Source organism: Camarhynchus parvulus, chromosome Z (assembly GCF_901933205.1).
Source record: "Camarhynchus parvulus chromosome Z, STF_HiC, whole genome shotgun sequence".
Lineage (NCBI taxonomy): Eukaryota > Metazoa > Chordata > Aves > Passeriformes > Thraupidae > Camarhynchus > Camarhynchus parvulus.
Window position 1 is genome coordinate 13,759,547 of NC_044601.1, and position 20,956 is coordinate 13,780,502.

At 34.5% G+C, this 20,956-nt stretch overlaps 1 protein-coding gene across 4 annotated transcripts in view; it reads left to right on the top strand.

Moving 5' to 3' along the window:
- Nucleotides 1-20,956, top strand: part of LINGO2 (leucine rich repeat and Ig domain containing 2) — a 489,656-nt gene that overhangs the window by 233,856 nt on the left and 234,844 nt on the right. The window lies entirely within an intron of this gene.

A 20,956-nucleotide genomic window follows, 5' to 3' on the forward strand; every position in this document is an offset into this window, starting at 1 on the left:
ACATAAGTCTACTATTATCACAAAAATATGTTTGCATCATGCTTATACTCTTCCCTAGGCACCTGTCTTTGGCCTCAGTCAGATGAATTTTTGCTCTGATCTGGTTCAGCCACTCTCATATCCATTGGCAGGAAGGCAGTAGATTGTTATCTCCATTCTTGTTATGAATGAATATTGCAAATCTGATCCTCAGACTAGCGTAATGAAAGAACAACGGGTCTACACTTTTTGCTATCTACGATCAAACCTTAGTATTTACCAAAAGCAATCTCACAACTTCAACAACCTGAAGTTTATTTACAGCACAAGGACAAACAAGCAGAATCTCTTTTGTGGCAAAGATGTTTCTTTGTGAAGTAATTTTCTTTTGGTTTGTTTATTTTTGTACTTTCGGCTACATAAAATACAAAGCACAAGCACTCAGTGGCTGAAGATGTCAGATGGAAAACATCAAAGTTTATGTTTAAATGAACCTGAATCTGTGTTCTGGACCTCAGCTGGAAGTGGATTTGAAATTGACAAGCATAACTGCTGAACATTATGTGCACTTCTTTGAAATGACCAACTTCAAATCTCAACATCCTCTAAACTCTTAAAAATAATAGTCTGGATAAAAACAGAGATTCCAAATTGTGCAGATCTTTATGCTGTAGTTTGTCATATAGCAATTTTAAAATCAATTTGGTGTTGAACAGTAAGCCTATGTAATTCTCTCTGAATTCACATTTCCTACTGAGACCTCCTAGTGCATGCTAAGTCACAGTATCTGTATTTTGTATGCTTAGGAAGAAATTGCTTCTGGGGAAGTATTCAGAAAGTCATGCAGCAACCTAATTCTATATGCTAAGATATTTAGACAACATATGGCAGTATACACAGTAATGGCATTTTGTAAGCTGTAGCTCAGTAAACTAAATCCAGACTTGAAGCTCCAAGGTCATATTCCTAACTCCATTGTTTATGTAGTGTGTCCGTTTAAAGTAATATTTCCTATTTGAAAAGTCCAACCAATTATCCTTGTTTTCTCGGAATATTTTTGTCCATCAGAAGAAAATAAAAAAAGGGAGTGGTAATGGAATAAAAGACTGCCACCTTTCCCTAAACAGTCTAAAAAGGGTAGCTCTCAGCAACTTTATATTTGCTTACTAGTGTCTGGATAGCTAAAAACCTATCCCAGCATTTGATGAACTGTGTTTTAGATGCTAGGTGAAGTAAATATTTTCAGAAACTATGTATATACAATTTATTTAAAGAGAATTGTGTGTCACTGTCTTTAAAGAAATATTTTCTATTTGATAGCTATATTTTATTGTTTTCCATATATAATTTTCTTTCCAACAATGAGAGAACTTATTATGCATAATTAAGGGCTTTCATTTCCTTAAAATTAAATGCAAACCTCTGAAACCTATTTATAGATTCTGTTAGAGACCCTGACTCTTCTGCTTAAATAGAAGCTTTATATTTTAAGCCGTATAGATGTTAAACCTACAACTTATGTTCTAATTTTACAGGAAAAGAAAATTGAGGAAAATATTTTAAAAATGCAAATTAAGTAAAAATATGCAAAATTTCATTATTAATTGTGCTACTTAAATGAAATTATTTCTGTATTTTTCTACTATTTCAGTGCAATTCATTTTATCTCACTTTAACACATTTTTTTCATCCATTCAGGATGCACAGCTTCAACAAGGTGAATGTAAAATAAGTATACTGCCAAATGTCTCACCCTTTGTTAAATTACTGGTGGGGAAAAAAACCAACAAACACTTCCCAGACTTCCCTCTGTTACTAAATAAGGGGTTTTTTGTAGGTTTTTTTGTTTGTTTGTTTTTTGTTTGTTGTTGTTGTTGTTGTTGTTGTGGTTGTTTTTGTTTTTCTGGTTCCATCTCCCTCTTTATTCAAAACCTATTTTAATAGGTTCCTCACCAATTTCTGACATCACCTTCCACTAGTTTTTGGAGCAAACAACTTTGTTGTTTTGAAAAATGGATGCTACTTTTAATCAAATTTCTTTATGCTTGAATGTTAATGTATTTGAATGTATTTTTTGCAGTCTTCTTAAGTACTACAGAATTACACTCAAAAAAGTTGAAGCCTCTGTCCTTCTAAATTTCTTTACAATTATTTAGGATGATACTGGTCTCTTATATGCATCTCTTTTTTCAAGCTGTTAATAATAAGTTGAGAACTTATGTCTCACCCTTCAGAATCACTGCAGCAATTCTCTGGATGTGTTTCAGAAGACATGCATATTCTTAGATGACATATAGTGCATCAAAGACACGGTATTCTTCAATGTTCTTTCTAGTCTTAGACTAAAGGGTTCAAGTAACAGTCAAAAGTAACAAACATGCATAGACATTTGAAGCCATTATTATTCCCATTCATAATCAGGAAATATCAATGAACTCTTTAGAGTCCTGCCTTCAGTTTTACTCGTTATTTACTGAAATTCTGATTGATATTTTTGTTTAAACTTGAGGAGTACATAAAGATTTTAGTTTATTTATATTTATATATTTCATATCATAATATTAGATCACAGATAATCAGTTTAGCATAAAGGAACATTGCACTATTCTAATCATATTGAAACTCTTGTGGTAGTTGTGGAGCAGAAGAGGGCAAGGAGGATGTTTTTACACGAACACCTTTTTATTTTAGCTGCTTCCTTAAATGCTATCTTGTAAAGAAATCTAGTGCAGAAATCAAAGAATTAAAGTGATGTTGTCTTTTTTTAAAATTTCAATAATCTGTACATTGTACTGCTTGAGAATTTACAATTTTTGACAGAAGCACTTAAAAACAGATAATAAAATACTACTTAATTTAACATTTTCTTTGCTATAGTATGATATTCCACGGTACTATAAGGAAATGTTAATTGCTGAATTGAAATGGCAGTGTGCAGTCTCATGTAAGGCAGTAAGTCGGTTAAGACAGACAAAGGGAACAAGCTCTTCTTTTCTTCAAAGAGCTAATAGAGCTGAATAATTTCTCAGTAGCAGAGTTGATAAAACCCAAGAATATGGTGAGAGAATGTATATAGACAGTGCATTTAAGCATGGGCAGATGAAGCATGTTTTTCTACAATGTATATGACAATCAAACACTCCAAGTTAAATACTTGATGGCAGATTGAGCTGGGTGGACAAACGTCCACTGGTTTGTGAGTTACCAGTATGATCCCAAGTAGCTCAATGATGTGATGTGCTGGAATTCCAGTAGCAGCGCTGACAGTATTGTAATACCACCATCCATTTTGACCACAGAAACACCTCTATCTAGCTAAACAATTGTGGGTTCTTTGGTTCTTTTCTGTTGTTTGGATTTCTTTCCCACGAATGATCATGAGAAATTGCTTTTAATAATGGTAGTTAGTAGTTCAGTGAGTAGGGCACTCCTGTTTAGGAAAAAGATTCTCAATTCTCAGCTGAACAGATGAGGAACACAGCTTAAAACTTGAATTTCTGTTTCCTGGGGGACTGCAGCAACGCCAACATATATAAGATATCACCTGAGAAGGAACAAGGGGAGTCTGAAAGAGGAAGAGAGGGACAGACCTCAAAAAAAGCTTAGGAGGAGAAAACGTATGCTAAAGAGGTATTACTAAGTCAGAACATTGTAGTGTGTGGTTTGAGAAAGCTTGGTCACAGATGAGCAATTCAGCAGTACCACTATCTGGGTCAGCAGAGAAGGAAAATAACTCATTTATTTCTTGCTGATTCTTAGGCTGTGTAAGTTGAATTTTGTAAACTGTATGATCAAAGGTTGTAGAAAAAACTGACGACTGTTAGTGTTTCGTCCTTTTTGAAAGATATCAACAGTGAAACTAGTGCTAAGTATGAGAATACTTGTAAAAATTCAACTTTTATGTGGTTACTACCACATTTTTTTCAAACTTTTTTTAATGGTGTTATTGTTATGTTCTTGGTTGTGGTGATTGCTAAGGATTTCACTGAGTAATTTCTTTAGGAGGAGGATTACAGTACTTCTTTTGGTTAACCTGTCCACACAAAGAACAGTCTTATTGTCTTTTACGTAAAGAAATAACATGCCCTTGTTGATGTTTTGTATAGGTGGGGGTACTGTTTCTCAGTTTTTGATTTGAAGGTCTAGCAATACATAGATCTTGGTGAATCAATCCACTTGAAATAAGTAGTGGTGATTTCCACCAGGAATAAATCTTTCACTACGTGGACCATTTTTTTTTTGTTTAAATCAAAGTTCTTTTACCTGTATTGACATCTAGAGTAGGTTTATTTTGAAAAAGAAGACAAAAAATCCCCCAAAACACCCAAAGAAATGTTTTCTTTGATTGCCATTAAATCAATGCAAACACTCTTATCATTTTCTTTATGAAGAGAGTTAAATTAATAATGAAAACTTTAAAATTCTCACTTTAGTTTTCTATTTGCTATTTATTGGTGCTGTTCATTAAATCCCATGGATTCCATCAAATTTCAGGCTCTGTAAAGCATGTGTTTTGAAAGACTATAAAATATGATTAGAGAGAGAGAGTATAAATAATAGTTAAAATAACTAAGATGTACAGTGAGACCACATGCCCTTCCATAATTTCTTTTGTAGTAAATTTGATGACTGATTTTACCTCAAGGGATTGTTTCCACCAGAGATAATGGCTTATGCCTAAAAGTTTTTCTGTATTAATGGGGTTGCAGAAACTGTTGATCATTCCATAAAGGAATGACAATATTTCATGTCTGACCCTGTCAGCCCTCCTGGTAAAACCACACTGTGCAACACCAGAATTCTGATCCAAGGATAAGTATATTTTGAATTTTGTTTTTGTTTTTTCTCTTTTTACCTGAGTATGATAGCAGAAATTAATAGCAGTAATCAATATACTTAAGGACATACTCTGACAAACCTTTAAAACCACATGGATATGGTCTCTATCTTATCTTCTCTGCTGACCTCGATGAACTAGTGAAAAATAACCTATTAAAGCACATGTCACAGCTATTTACTAGTTATTAAATACTTTTATGCCTATATTCATAAGACAGTATTATCTCTATTTTCAGCTCTTGAAAATGATCCCCAGTAGATAGAAGTAATTATTCAAAGGTACATTAGGAATTCATGTGATGGCCAGACAAACAATTATTTTGTCATTCCACAATACCTATACTTCAGGCTGAAATTACACATTTGTATATTAATCAAAATGAAAACTTAAGACTTGAAAATATAAAAAATAATTGAAAAAGGAACACAAGACATTTTACTGACAATTGATAAAAAAATTCTTTTCATTTTTGTTTGCAAAGGCATTTTTTAAGAATCAAATAACAGGATATGCTAAGTTGCAAGTCCAAGTCCTGGCCCTGCACAGCACATTCACAGGAGTCACACCATGTGCCTGAGAGCATTGTCCAAACACCCCCTGAGCTCTGCCAGGCTTGGTGCAGGGACCACTTTCCTGGGGAGCCTGTTCCAGTGACCAGCCATCCTCGGGGGGAAGAGCCTTTTCCTGATATCCAACCTAAACATCCCCCAGCTTGTCTTAAGGCCATTCCTTTGAGTCCTCTCACTGGTCAGCAGCGTGAAGAGATCAATGTCTGCCCTTCCTCTGCCCTCGCAAGGAAGTTGTAAAGGCCATGAGGTCTCCCCTCAGTCTCTTCTTCTCCCAGCTGAACAGACCAAGTGACCTCAGCCACTCCTCATCCAGCTTCACCCCAAGGTCCTTCACCACCTTCATTGACCTCCTTTGGGCATCTTCTAAAAGCTCAATGTCTTTCTTACATTGTGGCACCCAAAACTGCCCCCAGCATTCAAGGTGAGGCTGCCCCAGAGCAGGGCAGAGCAGGACAATCCCCTCCCTTGCCTGGCTGTGATGCTGTGCCTGATGAACCCCAAGACACAGGTGACCCTCCTGCTGTCAGGGCACTGCTGACTCATGTTCAACTTGACACAGGCCAGGACTCCCAGGTTCCTTTCCATGGCACTGTTTTCCAGCATCTCATTCCCCCAGTTGCCCAGTCTGTTCTGGGATTTGTACGTATTTAATACTCACAGGCCAGTCTGAGGGACAGTTATCTGCACAATGGATAGAGTGAAATATTTGGATAACATTAGAGATCCTGTTTCACCACTTTGTGCAAAGATATTACAAAAAGATGGATTGGATCCAAGTGAATATCTCAGAGCTGTACACAGGAAGTCAAATGCCATGCAGATCTTAATATTATAATTTTCCAGTTTCTTTTAAACTTGCTATATTTGAAATATCAAGCCTAGGAAGCATTATTTAATTAAAAATCATAAGACAGATTTTGTCGGTACAATTGTTAGAGATGCAAAAAGAACCAAAACTTTTTTATTCTGCTCATCAGTATTATTTAAGTATTTTTAAATATTTCCTGATAGCTTTTGCTCCTGCATCTTTTATCTCCCCTCCTCACCTCATCAAGGTCAAAACCCATAAAATCTTCCTCTTTAATTTTGTGGAACTCTTAATTAGCAAGAATTAATAAAAAAAGGATTATCTGAATAATTGAAACGGAATATTTTATTTAAATTTCTACCTTACTTTCAAGGTTCTCTTTTTCTTTTCTTCCCAAATATTTCCCTTGTGAGTAATAAAAGTTTTATTATTAAAGCAGTTTAGTATTTGTCCTGGTTCTGGCCAAGACAGTAATTTTTTGCTGTAGCCAGGAGGGGCGTAACCCAGACCTGGAGGTTATCCTGTACCACCTCACACCTATGTGAGATTGGAGAGCCGCGAGATAACGCGATGTTACATGCAGAAGGAGCCCCTCCCCTTCTACTGTTAAGCCGTTAACCCTTGCTATAAATTACCCTGTTCTACCGTTATTAAACGCCTTTTACCATCGACCACATTGGTGTTGCGAGTGATTGGCCCGAGCAGGCAAAAAGTGTTTTCCGCCGTGCTGTTCCTGACCCAGGACGCCACACCTCAAGTGGAGGCAACAGGGGTCCCTTCCAGCCAGTGTAACATCAGGTTTCGTGGGGTGGGCATTTGCAGGTGAATTGATCATCTTTCCTGCACACAACATTAATATCAATATTGGTACTGTCCATTCCTTACCTCATTGCTGTTTCCAGTAAATTGTTATCTCAATCCTTGATCTTTACCTTTCACGTCTCCAATTCTCCTCCCCATCCTGTTGCTGAGGAAGGGGTATGGGGAGGCAGAATGAGCCAGAGATGTGTTGTTTAGCAGGAACAATAATTTGAGGAATATCATCCTTAAAATTCACTGCAGTGTGGTAGCTGTAAATTCTTTGCTCACACTTAAAAACATATTAAATTTAAAGTTTATGGCAATTTTGTTTTTATAGTTTTGTTTATTCTTCTTTCATCCCATTGTATTCTTCAGAGTGGTTACGCTACTAAATATTATCTGGCATTACAAAAGGGATTGCCAGGGAAATTAATTACATCCTTTGGTTGCAGCACCATCATGCAGGTATCAGGTACTGCTGATAGATTCTTTCTCACTCTTTTCTCTCTTTTTATAACAGTCATGTACTGTTGTAGGAAGGATATTGCTGCCCATGGCATTTCTTTCAGATACATAATTTGGGAATGTACAATCAACAATATGTAAAAGATTGGGAAGGAAGTGGATTTTGTGTATCTCTAGCAGATTTTTAATGGAAAATGTATCAGACAATTTGTGCATCTGGTAGTTTTTAAGATACCATCCTTTCATTTCAGCTTTAGATTACAGTAGTCATTGGATGCGAGTCCCAAATCTTGTTCCAGCCTGTACTCTATATCTTAGCATATGTGCTTTCTTTCAACTTAAGCATACAAATTCTCCAGCAATTTATATGACACAGAAAAATACATTTTACAGTATCTATTTCTCTGTGTTGAGGCCCTGACAGTCAAGAAATCTCAAGAGAGATATAAACTTAAATTCTGTGGTGTTGTAGAAAAAGCTGCAATTCTAAGATATGTTATTTAGAAAATAACTCTGCTTTGTAAATCTGTGAGGCATAACACCCGTTGTGTTAATGTCAAATATTATGAGGCATTCCATTGGTGGCCTCATATAAAGATAAAAATATTTCCATTTATTGTAATTACAAAGCTTTTTTAATAGATTAGCACTGAAGTGTTATTTCTTTGCCACTTAAGCTTTAAATTAAAATATTTGTGGCAACGGCTCCACCAATGACTTATCCTAATCATTCATTACCACCATCTTTTGGTGTGACTGGAGTCAGTGAGAGCATACTGAAAAAGTACTTGAGGTTTCTGTGCGTAGTGTGCCAAAGAGGAAGAGCCCAATAAATCAGGGAGAGTTCCAGATGTTAATGCATTTAGTTTGTGTAGAGAGTAGTTTTACAAAGTAAGTCTGAAAAGGGAATTTATTTTCTTCAAGATTTGCATCTCTGCTCTGGGAGATAGATGACAATAACTTCAGATATGAAATCTGCTCAGCAGAATATTACCAGTCCTAGAACTGCATGCACTTGTTGCGGTGGTGAGTGCTGCCCTGCAGACATGCCTGGAGGTGTTTATCCATTACAGCCTCTTAGTCACTTCTGTCAGAGCTGTACTTGGTACAAACTCTCGATTCTGTAAGCATAATTTGCCTTGCTATGAAGTTGCAACTCATCTTTGTTGATTTATCTCTGCTCATAAAAGATCAAGCAAAGTGAAACACAGTTTAATTATATTGGATTCTAATTTCCTTCAGAAGCTTAAAAAAATCACTTATATGTAGTATTATACAGGTTAGAAAATAGATTAATAGTGCAGTCTGACTTTTAAACATTAGTGAAACCTGTTGTAAACGAGAGGTCAAATCTTATCTGTATGAGTGATTACTGGAGTGAGTATATGCAGCAACTGTTTTCTTTGGGGAGTGATAAAAATAGGGGCACTGCCAAGCAGGTTGAAGGAGTGAAGCCAGTCAGTTGAAAAAAATTAATGTAGAGGCTTATAGGATATGTCTTGTTTCCAGTCTCCCAGGCTGTTATACATACAGGAAAACTGCAGGTAAAAGTTTGTGGAAGTTCAAGATGTTTCTTACTTCTCTTGAATATTAGAAAAAGCCTTAATGTCTCATTTAGGCTATTATTATTAGCTAAAACTGTTTTATAGAGGACTAACCAGCTTCTATCTTAACCATGCTGTATGTTTTAAATATGATAAAATTGCTTCACTCAGTTTTTAAAAGAACATGACGAAATACTCTGTTTTTCCAGCACAACCTTTTCTTAAATTTTCTTTCACAAATTGGCTCTCCTAGTTTTGTTTCTAATAAAGCATATTTGTTTCTAAGAACTGCATCTGATTGAGGTTGTAAGGCTTTGAAACATGGTAGCACGACTGTCACACAAAATTATATTTAAACACGTCCAGAAAATAATTGTTCAAATACCATGAATAAGGGATTGAAAATATATATGTTTTATGTTGTCTCATTTTTCAGTCAGGAGTAGAGGCACAGATTGTAAAGGTTAGTCTTATTTATGAAAGTATTTAATGTGATGTTTATATTATTGGCATATATTTTATTTGATTTTATACTGTGTTTATGATACTTTGGATTTGTTTGTGTCATTTTGATGACTATCCCAAGTAGTAGGACAATGTGTTTTTTTAGTGAATCCAGACTAATGGAGTAGGTGTTACTTTTCATACTGGAGAATAATAGCCACCTGCCACTGGAATATGAATTCATATAAGTCGCAATGCAAATATGCAAATCTTTTTTTGTCATTACTGCTGTTTTGTCATTACTGCTGCAAGTCTGTGAGGCCCAACAGGACAGAAAATACTAACATTTTGTCTTTAAATGTTCAAAACCATAAAACAAATGAAGCATGAGTATTGATTGTCTTTGCCCTATGTTATCTGCACAGGGGCTATTAGGAAGGGCTTTTTTACCTTCTTTTCATGCCTTATCTTTCATGCCTCATACTGTCTAATGAGGAGCTTCACTTAAAATATAACATTTTGCAGTCTTGAAAGTACATTTCTAAGATACTAAAAAGCTATTGGTATGCATTAAAGCTTTTTACTGGTGTTTTTTATTCATATGCTGTATTGTATAGAATAATAAAATTTTGTAGTGTGGGTATTACTTTTTAAATTAATTTTTACATTTAAATTATATTTTGTTATCTTTAAAAACAAAAGTAGAATTGTGATTTCAAAAAAGCAGATACCTCTGGATTTCAGATTGTAATGCTGATAAGACTACTTATCAATAATTTAGAACCGTGGCATTCCCATATATTTTTCCCCTTGTAAAAGTTCCCACAATTTCAGCACACAGATTTTTGGACTGCAAATTACAGTGTTTCTTTCACACTGATGAAACTAGATCTGTGTGCTTCTTTGTTGAAATTCAAGCATTCTGGTGAATGAAAATTGATTTTGTGACTTCAGTTTTGTGGCAAGGAAAAGAAAAAAAATAATGTAAAAAGAGAACAACTGAAAATTAGTTTAGGCTGGTTAGCAGTTATGTACATGTGCTGAAATATTTGGTGAAAATGCACATTTTGTAATATTCTAACTGCAGGAGGCAACAGAATTAATCTTTGTGGACTACTTTGAAGTAGTTTACAGATTAAACTCTTGCTGAAGGTTCTGTAGTTTTTTGTATACTTTAAGCACTTATCTGAAATGCCCTGCAGTGCTGGATTCTAAAATGTGTTTCCAGTCACCTTTAGGTTATCACAAGACTTTTCAGAATGTAATCTGAAGGACTGAAGATTTTGGAGTAACCTTTATCTAGCTGAAAATCCTATAAACTGATTCAAAAAAAAGAAAAATCAGAGGCATTTTAATTTATAAATGAAATCACTTTCCTCTGTTTACTTTTTTTCCCCTCCCCTCAGAGCAGAGGTAATATATCAGTAGGTCTCCTATGTAAGTTAAGAAACCCAAACTCTGCACTGTTTATTTACAAAGGAGAATTTCTAGGCAGCCCAGTAAAGATTGACTTCAGTACTTGAGCTGTGGGATTTTCTGGCACTTACATTTTAACATCCCTGTCTATGTACCTTCCTGAGAGGATGATGAGTAAATCTTTGGTATTTCTCAGCCTTACCTGGAGCAATGTGATTTAACTCAGATAGAGCAAGTTTTTGACCATGAGGATTTATGTTGCAGAAGTCAGAACACCAATCAAGGTCTCAGAAATTCAAGTGAATTAGTTATCCAGGTCCTGGACAGAGGAAGTCTCAAGTGCCTTTAAGGTTATAAAGAAAAAAAAGAAAAAACAGAATGAGTTGCTAATTCAATTATACAAAAAAGATTTTGTTGTAAATTGGTTTTTGTTACTTTCTAAGTTCAACAAATGTGAGGTCTACATATGGGGTTTTTTGCCAGACTTACTTTCCAGTAATTGTGTGTTTTATTTGCAAGGTCATTGCTGAATTTTTCCAGATACCTAATAGGTACACATATGCATCATGGGTACATTTTTTGAGAATAAATTTGAAGTTTTTGTTGTCACAGCAAAAGTTCAAAGCTCTGTGTCTGTAGAAAGCAAGCTTTATGCATGCTCAGATATCATATAATATTAAACTTTAATTTTAATCTCACAGATCCTGATGTTATTGAAACAATATTTAATTTCTCAGGTAGATTTTTGTTTCTAAGGAACATACAAAGAGTAGATGCAAGTGAGCAAGATCTTGAGGTGGACTTCATTATAGCCAGGTCATTCCTGACAGATTCATTTCCTGGTTGCCAGATTTATGCAAGACAGAAGGCTTCTACATTATTTAACTGCCCAAAGGGTTTGTTTTACGAAGTTGAATCAATATTTGCTGTCCAACTTGTAGTGGAACTTGAAAACAGTTAATCATTAGCCTGTTCACATCAAGTGATGTACTACCTCAGCCTTCTCTTGTGTTGAACAAACTGATTTATCTATCATACCCCTTATCTCTCAGTTATAATTTCTGGCTCTTTCATGATTGTTCTTTCTCTCCTGGATTCTTCCATTCTTATGTAAATTGTCTTGGGAATTTAACATTTCTTAATTAATATCAGCATTGTCTAAAAATATTTGGAAAATATTTCAAATATAAATATTAATAACTACATAGAACCAATTATATTTATGGTATTTTATAAACGTAGTAAAAATTTAATATGTAGAAATATTGTAGCTCTTTTTATTAAAGAAATTTAGGCATATAAAGAACAGAATGGAATTGAACTAAAAATGAAAACTTATATAAGAAAGACACACACTAAAAATATAGCTTAACTGAATGAGTATGTAATGCATAACAAGTTGCAGCAAGACCTGTATTACAGTGAAATAAAGTTTACAACTAGAGCTGCAAAGCGGTATTTTGATATTTACTAGTAAGATTGTAGCAACATTGAAAACAAGGGCCTCTATGAAATGGAAAAAAGAATAATCACTGAGCTACTGGTTAAGCTGCCTGGACAAAAATTTCACCTTTGGTATGAAAAATATCAAATATATATTTTTTTTTATTACTATCATTCTATTACCTTTAAAATTTCTAGTGATAAGTATGTTTTAAACTGTGTTGAAGTTACTGAAGGTTTTTTGGGTTTTTTAAAGATGAATAATTTAAAAATAAATAATATTTATTTTGGAAACACAGATTCACAACACCCTAAAAGGTAACAACAATGAGTCCAATTGTCTTTCTGCTTTGGAAAAAATATCTAGATATGGAATAAAAGAAACAAAAACCCTGTATGCTTGCACATGCATCCTGCAAACAGCCTTGTATGTAATAATCAAAGTTTTACTCTCTACGTGATGGTGAGAATGACAGGATCTCCTAGACTATGCATATTGTACTTCCCCACATAATATGTCTGAAAATTGATGCTGGACAGGGTCTATGTTGCAACTGATAGTGCATTTGTGTGCATGGGTTATCTATGTATATCTATACACAATACTCCTTTTCTGGAAGTGTCTGATACCGACAAAATAACAGCTACACTGTATGTCAGTCAGTCTCTGCTCAGGATGAAATTCCTCCCTGTGAAATTGGTGAGACAGAGGAGCTGGTTGCCCAGAGAAGTTAGGGATGCCGAGTCCCTAGAAGGGGCGTTGAGTTTCCTGGTCTAGTGGAACGTATCCCCACCTACGGCAGTGGGATTGGAATTAGATGGTCTTTAGGGTCCCTTCCAACCCTAACCATTCTGTGATGCCATGAATCTATACTTTTCAATCTGATTAGTTAAATTTCAAATCAAGTCATTCATAAATTCACACACTGGCATTGTACTGTAGTGCTAATGATTTATTCTACACATTACTCCACGCTATCATTATGTATGCAAAATCTATATCCTCACATAATTGTGCATGCAGTATCACAGAGTGACGCAACTCTATTTAGGGCTGACGGCTGGGTGCTCCTAAGTCATAGAGGTTGAGTTGCTCAGAAGCACTAGCCAAGAAGAACCTGGAAGCTCCCATAAATTGTTTCCTTTACTCAAGGAATTGTCAGCAAATTTTATTGATTGTTGGATTACCATTGTGATGTTCCAACAGTAAATTGCCAATAAGCTACAAATTAGCACAATGTACCCTACAATGACACAAGGGGTTGAAATTTCCAGAAGAATGAAATTTGATTGGGGGAGTTCAAATACTGTTGTTTATTTGGTGGCGAAATTCTGCCTTTTTAATACTTGCATTCAAATTGAGGAGATTAATTGGAAATACTAACCTCAAAAATTATTAAGATAACTTTCTATTAACCAGTTATACATCTATGTTTTGATAGTAGATAGCCAAAACTTTCCAAATTTTACCTTCCCTAATAATAATTTGCCAGCAGAAAATTATTGGAGCATAAGTACTGTCGTATTTAATTCCAGGTTCAAATTCTGCTTTTCCTTCCAGTATGCTATTTTTGAGTTGATGAGAGAAAGACAACATTAGTTGAAGAATTGAAAAGAAGATTGGGGTGGAAAGGATGGGTGCAAATAAGAAAAAACATTATGTTCAGCTGCTATCATAGATAGAGCCTTAAAGACAAAATCTGTCGTGTTAAGAAGAAGAAGACGACTCAGAAGGTTAAGGAAACATAAAATCCTAAGCACTCCAGTAGATGAAGGTTGGATTTTGAACTTGACTAACATGATAGGAAAGTACAAAGTGTTAGTGTCTGTGGCCACAGTTCTCTTCACAGAGAGCAGCAGGCACAACCTTCCCAGGATTCTCTTAGGGAAGGCAGTGAGAAAGCTCAGAGAAAGAAGAGAAAACAATTCTTATCTCTACTTGCTGTATGTGTTGTTTGGCACATGTGGAATGTGTTAGGGAGACTGTTTACCAAAACTGATTTGTTAATTGGACTCTGGTGATGGTTGTTTGGATTGATTGGCCACTTAGGTCAAGGGTGTGTTGTGACTGTCTGTAAGGGGTCACGGGTTTTTCTTTAGTTTAGTATAGAGCATACAACATAGTATTAGTGTAGTGTGTAGTATAATACAGTATAGCTTAATAAAGTAATTGATCAGCCTTCTGAGATCATAGAGTCACTGTACGTTATTCCCCAGCTGGGGGTCATCTTGCTGCAATGAGCATCAAGAAAGGAACTGATAAATACAAGGATATAATTCAACATTGAGGTAGATTTGAGCACCCTTCGGAGTACTAGGCTGAAATAATCTGTTCTTGAAAGACAATTTTTAGTTACTGAGTAGCTGATAATAAATAGATCAAGGTAGTATTCTCAGTATAGTGTTCTCTAGTATTCTCAATGTAGAATTCCCAATACTATAGTATATGTTATTGTCATAATTAAAATAATTAGAAATGTAAGATGAAATCTTTGTCTGAAATAACATTAGCTCTTCTAGCTTAATGTGACTTACTGTATTGTCTCTGTGAAATATAGGTACTACCCACTAGCTTGACTGCAGGAACTAATGTAAACTAAGAAGTCTGCTCAGAAAATCATTGTGGCACAGCTTAAACTGGTTGAAGTCTAAGAAATCCCTGAGGAAGGGCTCTTTCAGAAATGTTCTGGTATCTATCAGAGTTGTCATTGTGGGAAATATCAGAGAAGCAAACATGAAAAATGCAAACTGTAAATGTGAGGGAAGCGTATTTTGTGCAGTGAACTATTTGGCAGCATGAGCTGTGAATGAGTAGAAAATCTCTCTGCCTGTCCCATCTACCATTTCCCGAGGGACAGAGCAGTCACTACCCATGACTGCCTCCAGTGAGCACCCCACACTTCACTATGTCAGAGAATTTTACAGCATTTGCATTTTTCTTTAGTGTATTTCTAAGTAAAATGTATATCTCTTGGGATAAAAATAATTCACTTTAGTAAATGAGGAGTATAGCTGGGAAATAATGATGAGTAGGAAGAAAAGGGTCTGAAATTTTAAGAGGCCTCAGGATAGAACTCAATTTAGCATTTTGTGAAATTATACGAAGATAGAACACACTTAAACATACATTTTTTCATCTAATACTGAACTACAAAACACAGATTTAACATGGTTACTTATACTTTTGGCATTACTTAGAATAATGCTTGATGTAATTTTTTTTCCTACAGTCTCTCCATCTCAGTGTCAGAAGCCAAAAAATTTAATTGTTGAGGATTATACCACTCTATTTTAGAGTAAGCTCCATAATATAACAACCTTTCTTAGATCTTTTACTTAAAATAATAATTCCATTGCACTGATTCATGCTGTATCTGCCTGTATTTGCATCTGTCACAGCAATATCTTGCTGAATACTCCCTGAATTTTTGCACATTCCTAATTTCTTTATTTATATTGAAACTCACTTAATTTCACCCAAATACAAAATGCTTGTGTTACTCAAAAAAGCACTTTATCAATGGATAGTCAATTGACTTGTCAATAGATAAACCATCCTTATGATGTAAGAATATAATCTGTTAGAGAAATAAAGGTTTTAATACAAAACAATCTAAAGTAAAATATTTTTATTAAGTGTATCTACTGTTTAAAGATCCACTAGCAGGAGTCCCTTTCAAATACTATCAATAAATAGCCTATTTTTTTCAGAATTACTTTGCTGTTCCTGTTTCCTACTGTCCAGAAATAGGAATCCTAATAACTCATGCATTAATTCCATAGACAAATTTCCTAAAACGTTTTTGTTTCTAAAAGACTGTGTAACACCAACTGACTTTTTAGAATAGGAAATCGCAGTTAGGGAGTCACTGTATTTCTGAATTGAAAAACATTTTGCTGGCTATGATTAAAAAACTAATTTACTGCTTATAGGAAATCTTGTTTTCACTATTTCCTAACAATACATTGAATCCTTAACTTGTGCTCAAACAAATCATGCAAGTGATCTGATTTTTCTATTAAAAAAATAGTGGGTTCCTACCTGTGATCAATTTCATAAAATATTTAGTTTTCAAGCCCACTGCTCTTAGGCTCTTCATTGCATCTTGTTCAAGTTATAAATTAAGTTGTGGTATCAGTTGTGGGTAGAGACAGGATCTCTCAGATGCCTTGCAGCTGAAATGTATATATGTGCACACCATCCTTCTAGAAAGTGTGCCATTGAATTTTAATATCATGAGTGGGATATTTGCTGTTAGGCAGAAGAGCATTCTATTTAATGCAGCCATTTGAGAAATCAATTACAAAATTTATTTTCATCTGCTCATAAAGCTGGGGATGTCAGACTGTAGATACCTCCTGTTCTGTTAACTGGTTAATAGGTTAATAGTAGGTTTCCTGGTGAAAGCTGCTTTTTCTCCAGGTGCCATTTCGTTTTCTCTGTGGCACACAATTAAAAACAACCCTTAACATTCTTTGATTACACTGAGAAAGTATGTTTTTATATAAATAGTCCTTTTGAAATTAATAGGTCCTGTTTAGTAAGTAAGATAACAGCCCCTCAATATTCCTAGTTGTGAGAGGTAAAAAAATAAAATCACAGCACAAAAAATAAGCCCTCAAAAATTCAAATAATGTCTCCTAATTCAAATGCTTATCATGTCCTCCGTCATTTTTCACATTTCTCTATGGGTAAGATATTTCTGATTTCTCAGCTGGGAAGACACTTAAACAACTTAGCAAAATGTGATTTCTTCACCCTGAGAATTTCTTTATTTACTCAGACCAGATGTTAAGCTCAGCAGCAGTCTGTTTCCAATACTGCTAAGGGAAAGTGAGGATTCTTGTATAAAATGAGCAACCTTTTTGTAAATGCTCTTGGATTCTAGTACTGGCAGTTTAAAGATCAGAGCTGAATGTCACCTGTATGTTTAATAAACCTCTAAAAGTCATAAGCATAATCAAAATAATAAGATGTCTGTGTTTGGCCATCATTTATAAGCAGTTATCTTATTATTTAAACAGTCAAATCCTTAAATTTTTGTGAAAAATCTGAACGTGATTTGCTACTGAGGATATATCTTGCTGTTTTCCTTTTTTATTCTCCAAAAAGAGAGAGAGAGGGAGAGAGAGAGAGAGAAAGAAAGAAAGAGAGAAAAAGAAAGAGAGATTTTTTTTTTTCTTTTATTACTTTCTGACCATAGAGTAGCTCTTCTTTCAGTGTAGTAAATTCCAGTCATGTATTAGGAAAAATTTTGGCTCTCTTTCTCTTTGCAAGTCGTGTAGTAAGTTTATCCTAAAACAAATGAGTACTCATTGCCCACAGACAGATGCAAACCAAAATTTGATATCTAATATGATAAAAACATGGATCTACCACAGTTATTCCATTAGTTCTGTTAGTCTCAAGACATTAATATTTATATAGATCATGTAATGTTTCTGCCCTAATGTGAGGACTGGAGGAAATTCTTTCTGGTTAGTCCATTAGGAAAGTATCGTGCTAGATAAATTATATCTTTGTATAGGTAATTATAATGAAAAATTTGTGAGAGGTGTTTTTGCTGAAGCACTTCATTAAAGGAAACAAATTTTGAGAAAATGCCAATTGGCAATTTGGAGTAGAGGACCTTTAAATATCCCTTCCAAAGCAAATTGTTCTATGAGTCTATGAAACTGCGTTAGATATGTGAAATAGGATTATAATTGTCAAGTAAAATATGTTTAGAGAAACATGGTTCTATGAAAGTAAATTAGGCTTTACTCCAAGCAGAGGACTCTCACATTATTGCTCTGAACATTGGCAGTTAGTGTTTCTGCTTTTCTTTTAATTTTTTCCATTTCTTGTGCTATAATTTTACTGTCTCGGTCATGCGGTTTCACTGTACATTTTAATTTCATTAGTAAAAAATTTAGAGGAGGGAATAAGGCATGTGCTTGAAGTAAGAAAATGCCTTTATGGAAATGCTAGGACTCTTCAGGATGGGTGTGTCAGAGAAGGGCAGAGGCAGTTTCTGCTTTCTCTTTAGTGCCAAGTACACACTGAATGCATGACATAAATGTTATAAAAATTGAACTAAAATTTCTCGTGTATTCTTCTGATAGCCATGCTTCCAGAGTAGATCCTAATTTTTTTAACTATTTTTTATTTTGTGAACAGCTAGTTTTGCTCAGGTACTGGCCCAAAGTCAGGTAAAACATGAAAATAATTTCTTCTGAAGCAATGACTAGATTATCTCCAGAAAAGAACTATAAATCAAAGTCTCCATTTTCTCTGCTTCTCTTCTTTTCCCAGTGAGACAATAATTTATGATTGATCTTACCATAATGACAAAAATGTGTATAATGAAACAAGAACTAAGCTTTAATTCTTGGCCTTGACTTTTCAGTATGTAAAGGTACAGGATTCTAAGCAGACACTTATGTTCAGCATATTGAGTTTAAATCTTTTATCATGTCACCCTTTATGCATAATCCAGAAGTTCAGTAGTTGAATCTTTTGAATGGCATTAATATTTTAAGAAGAAACGTCAAAGGTCTTGCCTGCCTTAATCCCAAGTTCTTGAAGAGTTTGTGCTTATTTCTATTCTATATTTGCCTCTTGGGGTTACCTTGACTGCCTCTTCATCTTCATTAACAAATGAATTTGACTTATGCTACTTAGTTTTTGTTGTCAAGAACTCTACAAAATGCCTCACAAGTCAAGTGAGTATTCTTACAGCCTTCCTCAATTCCTAATATTGACCTGTATTATACCTGTGCATAACACAGGTCAATATTGGAGTACCACTTAGTAGTGCATCTGACACAACATAATTCTTCATAACACTTTAGAAGGAAAATTATTTAAACAGTGCATTCTGAAAGTAGTCAATTGAACAGTGAAGAAATTTTCTAGTGTTCCTGGTTTATGACAGTAAAAAAACATTCTCCAAGTCATGAAACAACACAAAAATCATTCTGGTAACCTTCATACCATCTAAGTAGATTATTAAAAAATGTCTACTCTTAGAAAACTTATCGTTCATTACACAGAGGATGAAGCAACTATTTTTGCTAGCTTTAAAAGTAGTTTGAAGGAAAAGATTTTCTGTCACATAAATGGGGCAAATTTTAATGCATTCATTGATCCAGATATGGAACAGGAATATCTAAAACTGGATGGATAGATAGAACATGTAATGTACTCAAATTAGGGATAGCAATAAGATAAAAGAAAATTATATAAAACAAATAATTTTAAAATAGTAATCAAAGCCAACTAAATTATGTTAATTAGCCCTTATACATTTGTAAAAATGACAGAGAATTGCTAAAATTATAGCTGTTTATTAACTTTTAAGATTAAATGTGTCATGAAAATGTACTTTCCAATACTTAGGTTTATGACTCTTTGTTCTGAATTCAGTCCTGATCCAGCATATGAATTGGGGTATTGATCAAGAGGCTTCCAGAGGTCCTTTCCAGACAATTGGTCTGTGGCTTTGTGTTTCTTCATAGAAAAATTAAAAAAGCCTAATACATTAAGTTCAGTTCTCAACATGAATCACAGTATTGTGGCTGTAAAACCTGCAAGGCAATGGTATTTAAGAAGCAGAGACTACTCCAATACAAGCAGTTGTCTTGACTGAGATCTTAACAATAGAAAGTGGAGAGATAGTTTTTGTGTTAGTCATAGAAATAAACTTTGGAAGCATATTTGAGATAGCTAAGTCAAGCCTATGTCTTTTTTCTACAAAGCTGTGATTTAGAAGAGCATACCTAAAAGTGCACCTGGAGAAAAATTAGCATTAGATTATGCAAAAAGACATTTGCTAAGCTAAGAAACCTTCCTCTCTAACTTCTCTGGCACGTCAAAATTAAAATAAACCTAACCAATCTAACCCTGTCTAGTCAGCATGATAAACCAATGGGTGATTATTTCAGGAAAAAAATAACAGCATATCAACTGAGATCTTCTTAAGAGATCTCAGTCTTCTTAAGAGATTTTCAGTTTGGTACTAGTTTTTGGTGATATCTTGTCCAGCCAAGTGCTTCTCAAAACCAAAATGGTAGAAGTTGTTTAAAGTCCTGAATCCAAAATGCCACCCTAATTAAAAAAAAATATTAAAAATAAGCCAATATTTTCAAGTCAAACCCCGTGCCAGGTAGAAATATGGAAGACTATTTGAATTTCATGAACTAATTATCTGGACTATCACTTTTAAGAATGATACTACAACTGTTATATAACCAGAAGGAGGACTTTTTATTGAGGAACCGCCACGCTGTAGATTTCAGCTCCCCAGTGATGTTTTCCTTTAAACCTGCCCTATCTCCTCCCTCCATAAAAAAAGCTATGATTTTTTTTAATCAATTACTGTGTTATAGTGCTTTGTAAGCTCTTTTTTAAGTAATATAAACCTGCAATAGCATTAAGTACACTTTGAAAAAAATGAGACATAAAAGACTACTTCTAGTCCTAGATTTCAATGTGCAACAAGTTTTATCTCCTGCCATGTATGACTACAACTTCATAAATTACATTTCTAAAGATTCCATTATTATTTACTAAATTTTTAAAACAGTCAAAAACTGAGTAAATATGCAGCTTTAACAGTTTTCACAGATATGCTTTTCTTTTCTATGAGTGTTTAACGTCAAAGAT